This window comes from Lepidochelys olivacea (genome assembly GCF_965140295.1).
Source record: "Lepidochelys olivacea isolate rLepOli2 genome assembly, chromosome: 9".
In the NCBI taxonomy this organism is placed as follows: Eukaryota; Metazoa; Chordata; order Testudines; family Cheloniidae; genus Lepidochelys; species Lepidochelys olivacea.
The window spans coordinates 25,231,178-25,246,664 of record NC_140419.1 but is presented as its reverse complement, the minus strand read 5'-3'; the positions used below and the strand labels follow the sequence as shown (position 1 = coordinate 25,246,664).

Here is a 15,487-nt window from a genome sequence, read left to right as displayed (position 1 = left end):
CTTATAGAGAACCAAATCCTCAACTGGTGTATACTGGTGTAGTTCCTTGGACCTCAATGGAGTGACACAGATTTATACTATACTAGCAGAGAATCTAATCCTATACTGTATGCATAATACAAATGCTAACACATTGTACACTGACCACGCACTCAATGACACAGAGATAGAAAGATAAAACTGCCTCAATTTAATTGCAACACAGCCCTCCCTTTGGTGGAAGTCAGCCAGAGAAAGTCTCCTTGAGAAATGCTTCAAGTGGCTGAACGCTAAGTGCTCCTGCCAAATGGGGCAAGATCACAGAGACAGAAATGACCTATTAGATCAAGTCCACCCCCTGCAAGTGCAGGAGGTACCAGCTGAATGCGTTGGGTTTTTTTGTGATTAAAAGGAACATGTGTGGGCTGCTCAGAGAATGGAGCTGGATGGTTTGTAACAATTACAAAAAAATCGTTCTGAAGAATGGTCAATGCAGTTTAAACTGTGTGCGGGGTGTATATTTTGTTGAAACAATTCACCCTTTTCTTCTATAAAACTGGCCACAGCTGCCTTTCCTTATCATAACAGGACCCAACAGTGGGAGCATGGGAACCATCAGTGAAATACTTTGTTTCAGCATCTTTTTCTTTTTATAGTGCTGTCAATTCATTTATATTGTGGATTCTGCTGTAGGAGAAAGAGGGCAGAGACAAGAAACTAGCTAAGAAGGACATAATCTGACGAGAATGACTACACGGGGAAAGAGAGACAAGGTGGGTAAGATAATATCTTTTATTGGACCAAATTCTGTGTCTGTCACCAATACCCCAACAAAAAACTTCAAGAACAGACTCCAATGAGAAACTGCAGAATTGGAATTAATTTGCAAACTGGACACCATTAAATTAGGCTTGAATAAAGACTGGGAGTGGGTGGGTCATTACACAAAGTAAAAACTATTTCCCCATGCTAATTTTTCCCCTACTGTTACTCACACCTTCCTGTCAACTGTTTGAAATGGACCATCCTGATTATCACTACAAACATTTTTTTTCTCCTGATGATAATAGCCCACCTTAATTGATTGGTCTCATTACAGTTGTTATGGCGACACCCATTTTTTCATGTTCTCTGTGTATATATATCTTCCTACTGTATTTTCCACTGCATGCATCGGATGAAGTGGGTTTTAGCCCACGAAAGCTTATGCTCAAACAAATTTGTTAGTCTCTAAGGTGACACAAGTACTCATTCTTTTAACTGCTGCTCTGCTTTTCGCAAATACTTTATAGCTGCAAAGAGAGTGCCATCTGGTGGGTGCATGTGAGATAAACCTCTCTGAAAAATAATGGCCAAAATATGTAGCATCACCAAGGGGTAGGTTGCAGCAAATGTTGCAAAAATTAAAGAAATAATTAAATCTACAAAGTAAGCTCTGTCACTTAATTTGCTTTATGTAACAGAGTTAGTGTAATGCAAAACAGATACAGCTGTGAAGTCGTCTGGTAAAAGACCTTAAATATTTGCTCTGTCCAATTGCAGGAGGAAAACTGGTCTTATTGAAAAAACATAGAACTGGGAGTTAATAGAACTTAGATCAGTCCCTGGCTCAGCATAGGCACGGAAGGATATATTCAAACACACAAAGCTGATTTTCAGCGGGAGCTGGGTGCCTCTGAAAATGTCCCACTTTCCGTGGGGCTACGATCAACTCCCGCAGGAACTGATCCCTTTCCTCCTAGTAAGTAAATAATATAATAATACCTAGCTTTTATATTGTGCTTTTCACCAGTAGGTCTGAAAGTGCTTTACAAATGAGATATAATTATCGCCACTTTATGGGTAAACAGGCACGGGGTACACTAAAGTGAAGCGACTTGTTCAAGATCACCAAGCGGAGCAGGGAATACATGGAGGTCGCCTGAGTTTCAGTGTTCTATCTCCTAGGCTACACTACTTCATTAAAATCATTGAAGGGGCATTGAGTGGGTTAATTCATGAATGTCTATATAGGGCTTTGAGATCATCCGATGGAAGCAGTCACTGGGGAAGTTCTGAATATTTCCCAGTGCCAGATTGCATGCTTTTATACAGAGATAAAAGAAGAGCACAATACCAGGGCTAATTCAGCTGGTGCTGCCAATCCTGCAGCTACAAGAGAAACGCCTCATTACGGTGACCCATGAAGGCTAGTGAAATGGTTGCCATACTTACTGCTCGTTATTATAATTTAATATTTATATTAAGCTAGTGCCCAAAAGCCCCGAACAGGATGTGGCCCATTGTGCTAGGCACTGCACAAACACTCAGAGACCCCCCCCCCACCGAAATCAGACACTGTGTCTCCATGTGGAGGCAAGTGTCCATCCATGCAGATCCAGTTGCAATATCAGGGACAAATATTGCACGGGATGAAGGATGAGGTGTTGATTTAGACTTCTGTGAGCCCTCTGTGAAATAAAATCATCTCCCACTTTGACATGGCCTTGGCTGGAGCATATCACAGGTTACCTCCCCTGTTTAACAGAAAATCTCCATTCCCCGAACTGCTTCCACAAACACCAATTCAGACTCATTACCTATCCTCCCTTCCTTTTGAGGCACTTAATCTCTATAGCTGACACTGTATAAGAGACCGGGGCAGGTAAGGTATTCAGGAGAAAGAGGTTTGTTCACCAAATCTTAGGAATTAAATTGAATAATTTCTCAACAGAACCCAAATTTACTTGAGGCAGTCCTGACTACAATTAATGTATGTTCTATTTATTGGTTTGATTTGTCAATGGGCAGAAGATGAAAACTGAGTTTTTATTTACTTGGCATAAAAATCCAACAAAACACTGCAATCTGAACTCAAGGACCGGGTCAGAAAACCATCTCTAATGTGATAAATATGTATTTGCAAATTCTATTTACTTTACTGGGCTTGCTTTCAGAAAAGAATTCAAAGAAATGCACTAACATCCTAATCTATTTCAATGTTAATCGAACTAACCTTAAATCCACTTGAAACAGCTGCTTCAACACATCTGATATGGATGATGACACTAAGTCGAGACAGCTGTTTGAATATTTATCAAGCTTGCCTTTTGGCATTGAGATTCTATGAATATTTTCTGGTTTTATACATCTGATTTTGTTTTACCCTTTCAGCTCCATGTAAATGAGCTCACATGTGAAACGAGTGGAAAAAACAATATATCAAATCCATTCCTACAAATCTGGAACACTCTAATATTTCAGAAGTACTCTCTCAATGCATTATATCATCCACCCTGACAATGGTGTCTGCGGCTGAGCAAACCTTTCAAGAAAGTATGCACGCTTGTCTTATGAGGTTTCAGAGTAACAACCGTGTTAGTCTGTATTCGCAAAAAGAAAAGGAGTACTTGTGGCACCTTAGAGACTAACCAATTTATTTGAGCATAAGCTTTCGTGAGCTACAGCTCACTTCATCGGATGAGGCTTTCTCCAAGGCTTTTCAATCAATCAATTAATTTATTTTGGGGAAGATTGTAATATATGTTTTAATGCACTCTGCTGCCAGGCCTACAAGGTCCAATTCATAAGAAAACAAAAACCATAACTGTCATATGCAGCTATTCCTAGATTAGATTGTGAAATATTAGGGTCATTAGAGTATTAGGAATCCAAGGGGAACTGACGGTTTAAAAGAAAACCTGATGTTGAAAGTGTGTCTAGTCTAGGTCAGACTAGATGATCTGGTGGTCTCTTATGGCCTTAAACTCCACAGCCGTATGCTTAGTAACATCTGTATAAATAAACCACTTTTGCTGTACAAGCTGGGTGCAGCAAATTAATAGCCCAGTCCTAAAATCTTTACCTGACCAAAAAAAAAACAACCCATTGAGTGAAATTCTGCTCTCAATTACAGCAGTATAAATCTTGAGTAATTCCATTGACTTGTCGCCATGGGATCTTTACTCAAAATAAACAAACACTCATCCATAGTAACAGAAAACAAACACACCATTTAACCAATCCTTGCTCTACCCTAGGAAAAGCAAATGATAATTCCCTCGCTGGGTACCTAGGAACCCCTGATGTATCCACTCATGCTTGGCCCTTTATTACTCTGTGACCTCTGCTGTGCCCCCCTCATCACAAGGTATCCTTCTCACCTCAATTCTTGCTCCTTCAGCCTTCACTTCTCCAGCCCCCCTCCTTACACGTCTATTTCTTTATCCAAAGTTAAGCGGACATCACCAGCTTCAGTTCACTATTCTGAGTGCAAAGTGTTTAGCATCTTGTCCCATGAACCAGGTGTCTGTCTTGGAAGTGTGAATGTCTCCAGCTGGTGCTTGGAGGTATACAGCTTTCAAGCTGGTGCTCCTGTAATCTGCAGGGCTTTCCCATAATGACAAGAGGAGCTGCTCCTGGGGGAAGTCTTCAAGAATCTCTCTCCTGAGACGACAGGAGAAAGAAAGGAGTAGCGGGGCCAAGAGCTCCCTTTCCTCAGAATGAAGAAATAGAAATTCACCTTGAGGAAGGGGGTGGGAGGCTGCTATTATGGGGATATTACAAAGGCCCCCTATAATGATACAGCAGAAAAGGACCCCCCAAAAAAATATTGTGATCTAATAAAATGATCAAATAGCTTTCTATTTCATATGCCACTCTCTAACACACAGATGCACTTGCATTCCTCGGTCACTCTCCTTACTATGTGACCGGACAAGAGTATACATTGCTTCCAGGGCCACACGTCAATCTGTTGCTGCACATAAACTGGGGGTACCAGGATGTGTCAGCAAATCTGCTCAGAGTTTCTTTCTATTGCACTCGATCACATAAATGGTGGCTTCAAGTGCAGGGTTTAAGTGTCTATCTCACCTTAGCAGCTCAGCAACCATCCGGAAGGTTCTCAGAAAATACTGAGTTGAGGCACTAAACCAGGGGTGGGCAAACTTTTTGGCCTGAGGGCCACATCGGGGTTGCAACACTATATGGAGGGCCAGATAGAGAAGGCTGTGCCTCCCCAAACAGCCTGGTCCCTGCCCCCATCCGCCTCTTCCCACTTCCCGCCCCCTGACTGCGCCCCTCAGAACCCCCTACCCATCCAACCCCCCATGCTCCTTGTCCCGACTGCCCCCTCCTGGGACCGCACCCCCTACCCAAACACCCCTTCTCCCTGTCCCCTGACTGCCCCGCCCCTATCCATACCCCCGCCCCCTAACAGACCCCCCGGGACTCCCATGCATATCCAGCCTCCCCTGTTCCCCATTCCCTGACCCCCCCAAACCTCCACCCCATCCAACCGCCCCCCTTCTCCCTGTCCCCTGACTGCTCCCCGGGACCCCCCGCTCCCTGCCACACTGGAGCCACCACGCCGCCGTGCTGCCTGGCAGGAGCAGCAGGCCAGAGCATTGGCGGAGCAGCACGCTGAGGCTGCAAGGGAGGGGGAGCAGCGGAGGAGGGGCTAGGGACTAGCCTCCCTGGCTGGGAGCTCAGGGGCTCGGCAGGACAGTCCCATGGGCTGGATGTGGCCCATGGACTGTTGTTTGTCCACCTCTGCACTAAAGAAAACTGGCATGGCTCAGAAGGCATTCACTCCTTCGTGGGCTGGTGCCTGTAACTAGGAAATGGGACCATTATCCTGTGATATAGTTTTAATGCATTCATCAAAACATTACCTAAGGGCTTGGCTATACTTCCAAGTTGCAATAAAGGAGCCCTGGGCGCACTAGCTCACTACCCGTCCACACTGGCAAGGCACGTAGAGCGCTCTGACTCCACGGCTACAGCGCGGCTGGTACTCCACCTCGGCGAGTGGAATAACATTTGCTGCGCCCCTGCTGGAGCGCCGCGGCACCAGTGTGAACGAGGTGTTGCAGAACTCAAAGCGCTCTACATCTCCAAGTGTAGCCATGCCCTAAGTATTCTTGTCTTCCACTATGGGCATGGCTACACTTGCAGATGTAGAGCGCTCTGAGTTAAACCAGCCTTCGCAGAGTGCAGTAGGGAAAGCGCTGCAACCAGTCCACACTGACAGCTGCAAGCGCACTGGCATGGCCACGTTAGCAGCTCTTGCAACGGCCACAGAGAGCAGTGCATTGTGGTAGCGATCCCACTATGCAAGTGGCTGCAACGTGCTTTGGGGGAGGGGAAGTGGGGGGGGGGGTGACAGGGAATGTGGGGGGAAGAGAGATGGGGGGGGGCTGAGAGCATGTCAGCATGCTGTCTTGTAAGTTTAGACAGCAGCAGACCCCCCCGCCATCTCTCTCTCTCACACACAGCGTTCCACCATAATAGTTTGCTTTGTCTCAGAGCAGATAAGCATGCCGGATGTCAGAAATGGTGCTTTCAAAGGGTATAGCCGCATTCCTGCAGTGATTCGAAAACAATGACAAGAGTGGCCACTTGACTTAAGGGGATTATGGGACGTTTCTGGAGGCCAATCAGAGTGCAGTAATGCAACACCTCGTTCACACTGACACCTGGGTGTCTCAGCCAAGGCACACCAAGCATTAATCTTCTCGCCGAGGTGGTGTACCAGGAGCGCTCTACGTGCCTTGCCAGTGTGGATGGCTAGTGAGCTAGGGTGCTCAGGGCTGCTTTAATGCACTCTAACTCGCAAGTGTAGCCTCGCCCTGGGAGTGAATTATTAGTTCCAAATAAAGTCAGTGATTAGTATCACTGGTGTAATTATTGTGTAAGCTTCTCCAGACAGCTCTCCCTATGTACCTCACTCCTGAACCACATCTCCCCTGCTATTCTACACACAGGGTTTTTTTTTCCAGACATGCCACCTGTACCAAATTTGATATTGATTTGATAATGTGCACAAATGGACACTAAAATGAGAAAATCATTTTCATCAGCCACCAAAGGGTCAATTTCTTCTCTCCTTATGCAGGCAGTCCTATTAAATTTAATGGAATTACTTGTGGTAAGGCCCAATCCAACTTCCAGTGAAGTCAAGTCCCAATTACTCTGATGGGAACTAGACTGGATTCTGAGTGAGGAGATCAGATTCTGTCCCTAGAATTGGATTTAAACATCAAAGATCAAGAGATAAGTTGACACTTATCTACATGTTTATTAGACAATACTTTAAGCTTTCAGGCCTTATGAAGCCTAAGTCATGCTTATACTACAAACTACATATAGAATTCTTGCCACATAAATATAGCAACTTTTCCTAGCTCTCTTTCATCCTCCAGAGAACACTATGGATTTATACATAGCCATGTTGGTGTGATTGCATTTTAAATGAGAAAAGAGAATTTTGTTTTGGAAAATTTATTTAGAGAGTAAACATTATTCCAGAGTTGGGGGGGGGTTCAACAATTTATTGTTTAATTTAGTATTTCCTTTCTACCGCAAGACATTAAAGATGATCCATGTACTGCTTCGAGGTGTCTTGCATCCCACAGAGTTTACTTGTGTATCTAGGTCACCAGCTCCATTTGGCACTGTTTGTCACCACCAAAAATAAGGATTCTGGACATTTTAGTTCCAAGGAGGCTGATTTTCAAGATGGCTAGGAACTAGTGGTTTGGAAGGTAGGCAAATACCTGACCTACCACAGGACTCCAAATACCACTCAGTTCAGAAGTATCTGAACTAACCTCATATCTATGTTGTAGATAGAAAGTGTATATCATGCCTACATTGTGGTATTAAAATAAAATAGGCACTGTACAAGTTGTAAGGACTAGACATTTCCATTTAACTTCTGGGTTCTTCCAATCAATGTCATTGTGAAATCTTCTTTTCTGCAGAACAAAAAATTCCCTTAGTAAAAAGGTAGCACTGCAAATTGTAATAAGTGTTGACTGAATATGCACACGGTACAAATAACTTACCTTCATCAAGAAAAGACGATGTAAACCATTAATACACAACCCACAATCCAGCCAACCATGAGAAGTGCAGGTACAACAAGACGTGAGTATGGGATTTCCCCTGAAGAGAGAGAATATAGACTTTTATTCAGAAAGAATATGACAGATAGGTCACGTTACACTAACTCTAAATCTGTTAAGTAAAACATGTGAAAACTGTGCTGATCTTTAAAAAAAAAAAAAAGACCAGTGAACTGAGGCAACCAATAATAGACAATAGTGAAAGCCTAACGGATTTTTTAATTACCATGTAAAATTATGATTGTACATGAAAAGATTCTTATTTAGCACAGTGATTTAGAAAATAGAAATCAAGTTTTAGGAAAATCTATTTCTGTTCTAAATCAGGATTTCAAGAAAAAAATTTCAACCTCTTCCAGCAAATAGTAAGTTTGTACTGCCCAAAAGCTTACTACTAAGAATGGGATCCACAGAAATACTTTGTGGCCAGGATGAGTCCACTTTAGTTTCCTTTTAGAAAACATTTCAAAATAAGTCCTCCAGCAATGAAAAATATAGGAACTGTTTTGATAGCATAAGACCACGCATCACATTGAGGTGACTGGATCACATTGGCAGTCTTGGTGGGGTAATCAACAGCTCAATATTTTGCTCACTACACTATAAAAGCTAAATACACAGAGTATGCCATACCACTAAATAATAGACAGCACCTCTACACACAAGAACTGCATAGACTTCTATTTAAAATACAGCATGGATAAGCAACCACATAACACAAAGATAAACTCCATTGTAGGGTTTTGGTGACATGGAGCCACAAGGAAATTCCAAACTACACTTTCTTTTTGAGACACTTACGTATCGGATACTTCATTAGAGAAAGATACTTCTATTGAGAGACTGGCTGTAATATTTCCTAAAGGTCACATTACAAATGAAGGGCTGTATCCTGCAGGGTGGCAGCACAGAGTTTGTACAGAACAGTTGCTAAATTAACAGTAGGGCTGCTGAGTATGGTGCTTTGTTACTTGAGAGCTAATTAGATGAAGTAAGATATGAGAAGCAGGCGCTGCAAGCTGGTGGGTCAGCAAGAACACTGCCCAGCATAAATCATAAAGCACTGAGCAGCTGGCTCTGTGGAATAGTGTTTCATAGGAACCATTGGAAGCATTTATGTTAGTGGAGGAGCAGTCCTAAACACTGCTCACAAGCACAAGACACTGCTCCTGGGACCTAATCCAAAGTCCATTGCAGTCAACGGAAAGGCCCACTGACTTCAAGAGACTTTGGATCAGAGAGGTGGTTGACAGCAGGAGTAACTGAAAATCCTAAAAACAGCTGCTATGCCCCATATTTGCCAGTCAGCGCCTATGCTACTGCCATGCTCTCTTTCTCCCCATCGCCCTAGTTTTTCCTCTTTCTTAGTTGTATGAATCTCAGAGCCAGGGGTTTGTTCAGATTGCCGAGCACCCTGCTCTTTTCTGCACACTCCACGGAAGCTCCTCTGCACAGGAAAGGAGCAAACTGAGTGCTTTGGATCTCTGCACTTCAGCAGCTTGCAAGAACAAGTGTAAAGAGCCTAATCCTGCAATCCTCACTCCCATGAGTAGACCTTATGAAGTCAAGGATTTCGCTAGTACAGGATATATGCATGAATGAGGGATTACTGGCTAAGTGCATCACTATATAACTGGAAATGGGCACTAAGCAGCCAGTCTTTCCATTCCTCACTCAGCTTCCTCCTTTTTATCCAGAACGGTGTAAGGGCTCAGCTTTTCAGTCTTTACTCAGGTAAAGCTCCCCCTAACATGAATAGGATTGTGCCCAGGGTCTCAATGAACTCCTATTGCACTTGAGATGTCCAATCTGGCCAGGGCTGAAATGGGTTTACAGTGGTGAGTAAAAACCACATTCTTTGGTCTTTAAGCCAGTGTGCAAGCCAATTTGCTCCTTGCACAGGCTTAAAAATCTTGATCTTATACCTCCCATGCCCCTTAACCCCCAAATATCTCAGCAGATTTCACTTAGTAGATTTTTTTATATTCTATACCGTATGTACACACACATACCCCTAAACTACCATTTAGCCAACAGTCTGAATATGGAGTAGTGTGGAATCACTCGGGAGCTCGTGGAGGGATTGTGCAACCCCATGCAAAGGAGATGGTGTATGCTGCACCACCCTGTGCTGTGAGCCTGCGCTGAGGGCTGGTACAGATGGAGACAGGCTATAAACTCTGCCTCGCTGTCCCCTCTGGGGTGCTATATGCCTATGGGGTGCACTGAGGGAGGGGTCATTATGTGTCACTGTCTACATCTATTCCCCTTGTATCCTTGTAAGTGCTTGTCACAATATGGCAGATGCTGCCTATGTGTGTCCATCTACATATCTATAGCCACACATGCTTTATGGTACAGAATAGAGACCATACAAATATGTTGGTCTTAAAAGAAATTTAAAGATTCTTCTAAGATTCTATTATTTCCCTGGGATAAGGAGACTCATTCCAACAAACTCTGAAGAAAGGACTACCATGGGATCTGCGTATAAGAATATATAAATAACTCGGGAGCTTTTGTTGACTTTGTGTCCTCAGTATCGAAGAGGCATATATTGTTCACAATTACACAGCATGGAAGATGTTGCTGCTTTTATAAAATATGGACTTTATTTTTTTTTTATTTGTAACATCTATCCAAAGAGCAATAAGGGAATGTCATTCTTACAGGAAAATAATGTTACAAAGAATTTCTGACTGGAGCAGAAAGTTACAACATTCTAAAATGAATGTGCAATCAAATAAATACTTTTCTAAAGAAGAGAAGCACTCTTTATAAAGTGATAATTCCAATTACACAAATCAATCCATCTCCTGGGCTAGTCAGCTCACGCTAAAGAGGTGCTGGTTTGAGGCATCAGTATCCCAAAGGGTCAACAATATGATGAAATAGTTAATAACCAGGCACCCATCCATACTTGTATGCGTGGATTAGAATGATAAAATAAACCTGTCAATCCTGCTTTTTCAGAATGTGTATTTGATGATACACTGCATACTACATCTTCCTAGATGTCAAAAGCCCCAGATGTCCACTGTCCACCTGCCAAACTCCTCTGACAGCTTCTTCAATGCAATTATGTATTGTCAATACAAAATCTCTGACACACTGAAAATTCATTTCAATAACAAAATAAATAAAGGGAGAGCTCTGGTATGGATTGTTTTAGCAATTTTCATATTTAAATAATTAAAATCCTTTTATCTTTCAGTTAAGTGAGGTTGCCTCATGAATTGTCTGTCTGCTGCACTGAGGTATTGCAAGAGCCAGGGACCTTAATGGAGAATTTTGATCCAGCTTGCAGTTGAGTACATAGGACCTTGGTTAAAGATATAGTTATATAGGAAACAGTGACATCTAGTTGATAGGGCACCAGGCTGGGCGTCAGGAGACCTGGGTTCTAGTCCTGACTCTACCACTGTTTTACTGTAAAATCTAGGCCAAATCATGTGTGTCTTCCTTTATTTATTTATTTGTAAAATGGGAACAATGAGACATACCCTACTGATGTAAAGTACTTTGATATCTATGGATAAAACAGCTATATAAATACTAAATATTATTATTTATTCTGCATAGTGGTTGAAATGAAAAAGTCAGCATTCACCAACATTTATCACACTGCTGAAGCTGAGATTAGCACAGTTTTCCCTGTACTTAGAAGATACCAATGGTGACTGTGTAGGTGGCAGATTGTTCTCACTGGCTTTTACCATCTACAAATTTATAACACTTAATACTACAAATAATAAATCAAACAGAACATTTCTACAAGTAAACAACTTGAGTAACTACATGTACCAACCGCCAACATGGTTACACCTATAGTTGCTTTCCATCCACTCCTCGTGAAAATGGTGTAAATACAGCAGTGCACTATGTGTAGAATGCACTTTATTGTCGTTTGTTATGGGCAATCAATGCAAAAATCACACGTTGTGATTTCACTTTGCCCTGCCATTTGGAAACTGTGGAGTCACAACCTAGCTCATATAAAAACAAAAGGGTATTTATCTTTCTCACTTTCCCATACCCTCAGACTGTACCCACACAAACAATATCATTTATACACACACAATCTATACATATACATGCACTGAACATATTGTTAAACACAAATCAAAATATTCACAATAGTTTGGTAAATTAGAGACTCCTGTCAACTTAAAAAGTACATGTCTGGCTGAATAGATTGCAACTACTGTTGTTTAAACAACAACTGAGATGACTACTGCTGAAAGAGATCAAAGAGAAAAAAGTGTTCTCCGGTTTCCAGTGTGTTGGTATATTTGACAATACTTTGCATATAGTCATTTTTAGTGTTTAACCTATAAAGTCAGTTAGTCACTTTCCCTTACTGTTAGTCTTTCATGGGGACAGACTTTAAAAAACAGGAAAATGTGATTGTAAAAGCACAAAAACTGCCAGTGAGATTCGGAAGCAGGAGACTTCAAAATACTTTTAACTTTTTTTTTTTTAGCAGATTGGATTTCAAATGTACTCTATTCCTTTACTGAAAAGTAAAATATACAATACATCATCTAGGAATTAGTAGCTTACAAGTAGCATAATATCTTTGCACTATACTGCTATACTTATGCATTTTAAACATACATTATTTATCTGTGCATCTTACCTACTTCTGCCATTCCTCCCTCTACTGGATTTATTGACAAGTTTTAAGGTTTGCCTCAGCAGTTGTTACTGTGAGCTCTGGGATGCTTTAAATAGAGCAATATTTGGAATGTACTGCAGCTGCTTTTACACTGATGCCAATTTTCTGCTATATGCATTCAATTGTTTGAAAAGAGTTCAGGTCTTAAAGTTTACAACTTCCAGTTCTTGTTAATTTATAGAACTGTATTAAAGAAAGATAGGAGGTTAATTTTTGCATGGACAATGAAATGAGGGCTGAAGTTTGATTTATGGTGTCTTAGCTTAGTTTCAGCATTTTACTGTGTAATATTCATGATCATCACTTTATTTAGAGCAAGACTGGGATCCAATTTGCTCTTGAATTCCCAGTCCTCCTTAATTCCATTCCCTGATAAGAAGACAAGCAACATTACAGTTGCTTGTACATTTGTGTTACTATTATTTTCTATGCACCAACATTGAGTTTGGCATTGCACAGGACAGGAGAGAAAAGGAGACAGTCCCTAACCCTAAGAGTTTACAATCTAGAATCCTGTTTCTCTTATTCATGTGAGTGAGTATATTCAGTGGAGACACTCACATGAATGACGTAAAAAGCATTTTGCCATAAATATAACATATAAATAGGTAATTTAATAAAAATGGTTACAAGCTGCAATCTCGAATAATGCAGGGGAAAAATATAGGAACTGTTGCCAGCTGTATGCCAAAAAGATAAACTGTATGTGTTGAATTAAGGGGGAAATCCACATACAGATTATTAGGAAATGTTCCTGGTAATAGCTTTTTCACTGATTCATTAAGGATCTGTTCAGAGATCATTTGCTCGATGGAATCCAGTATTAAATATAGATTGTTCCACAGAAGATTGGAGATTGTTAGATATGCAGGTTCAATTGTACATTATCCATAAACACTAAACAGGATGTTTTTTCTCTATTTTGCTTCAGGGTTAGGATGACATTAATTTTCAGCACGCTTCAGCTCACGAAAGCTTATGCTCAAATAAATTTGTTAGTCTCTAAGGTGCCACAAGTCCTCCTTTTCTTTTTGTGGATACAGACTAACACGGCTGCTACTCTGAAACCTGTCATTCATTTTCAGCAAAATTATGTCCTTCAGAAAAATTAATATGATATGCAATCCCACTTGAGAGCTGTGCCTAAATGTCAACAAAGTGAACATTCTCCCCTATGGTTTTGAAATATAGCAAAATGATGAAGTGTTGGTCAAAGCTATGACAAGCTTTACTGGATTTTTGGGGGTTATCTGATCCAGATGTTTGCACTGTAAGTAATTTAGAACTGATCATACTGCCCCAAAGCTCTGCCCCTGCTCTACCTACATGTGACATCAAAATGAAATGGTGCTCACAGCATATTATGCAGATCTTCATAACATAATTATCCCTTTTCATATGTGTTTTAATCAGCAGTGAAGTAATTAACATTGTTGACCTTTAAAATGTTATCATTGTGCTTCAGCATTAACTCCTTATTAAGATGGATGGGGAGCTCACACCTTTCTTAAAGCAACTGTATCAGGCTGACCACAGGCTGACATTTTTAAAGGTTTTCTTAATATTTCTTTTGAATCAAAGTTTAAATATTGGAGCACAAGATGTTCTCCACCAGAGACAAGCAAGGACTCGTGGAGCCATTGTGAGCTAACTGATTCTAAAACCTGCTGACAACACGTGCACCTGCTCTTTTAAAAGGGGTGTAAATGAAAGCTAAAAGCCCAGGGTTCTGCGGGGTGAGGGTTGCCCTGGCACAGGCAATGTGGGATACAACGATACAGCTACTTTTCAAGGACTCTCACAAGCCCTGTGTAGGAGGCACGCCAGCTATGGAGATTCTGGGCCGAACTACAGCCCACAGGGACAGGAAAGACTGCCATAACTTAGAAACTAAATACCCACGTAAAAGGCAGTCGAAAGTGTGCTCACCACTGTATACAGGGTAAGAGCTCTTTTTCCTGTAACGGTGGAAACTATGGGCCCCGTACGGTGTATATTTGGTATCTGTGTGCAAAATATTCTCATCTAGGATGAACAAGAAAAATGGGTGACAATGAGATAATTGAAAGGGAATGATTTCTATTTTCATAGTCAGTGTCTTAGAAACCACACTAGGACACACAAAGTGACTTAGCTGCACTCAACTCAGCATAACTTTATTGAAGTCAATAGAGAGGATTAATTTAAACTTATTATGTATCTATTTCCCATCTTGCTGTCAACAATTCTTGTTTCCATGCCTGCTTACTTCAGCATGGTTTCTAAACTGATGACCACAGAAAAACAATGAAACCAAATGTCACCCACTGAAGTTCCCACCAGTCTCCAGTATCAAATGTCTGACTAGTTTTCTGGTTTCTCTTTCTGCCACTCTGTATTTAACTGATTCACCATTGCTTTACTTTAGCTTAAGGACGAATTACATGGACATAAAACAGAAGTAATACTTTTAAAAGGGCCAGAGCAGTATAAAGGGGACCTGCCCTGAGTGCATCAGGCCCATGCTGTCCTGTTTAGGTAGGTATATTTTTTCCTGTATTTACCTTAAACTGTATTTACCTTTTGTCCCCAGGCCAATGGAATTTGGGACTTCTATGTGGACTTCCACTCCTACCACATAACTCCTGGGCCATAACTCTCTTCAGGCAGACTGGCCAATCCAATGGTCATACTATTATTGGTCCATCTGTCCATGGCTGCATTCCCTGCCACCCTTTTCAAAGGGTGGATGAATGTACGGATTGCAAAGTAAAACTGCTACCGACATCTGCTGCTACTTATATGGGTTTTCCCTGGGGAATATATGTTCCTAGACTGGCTGCTCCTCGACTATTGCTCCCCTTCAGCTACAATATCCAAAATTATGTGTTTAAATGGGCTGCCACTGGCTCAGCGGGTTTGGGGAGATGCTATGTAGGTTTCACTCTACTATTCCCATTTG

The 15,487-nt window shown here is 41.5% G+C and overlaps 1 long non-coding RNA gene across 2 annotated transcripts in view; it reads left to right on the top strand.

The window, feature by feature from the left end:
• Positions 1 to 598: 598 nt before the first annotated feature.
• Positions 599 to 15,487, top strand: part of LOC311525738 — a 29,786-nt gene continuing 14,897 nt past the window's right edge. Inside the window, exons 1-3 of one of the 2 annotated variants that reach the window (XR_014712851.1) lie at positions 599 to 752; positions 1,522 to 1,720; positions 14,954 to 15,063. This is a non-coding gene — a long non-coding RNA (uncharacterized lncRNA). The remainder of the gene's footprint in view (positions 753 to 1,521; positions 1,721 to 14,953; positions 15,064 to 15,487) is intronic. The other variant, XR_014712850.1, reaches the window with a different exon arrangement.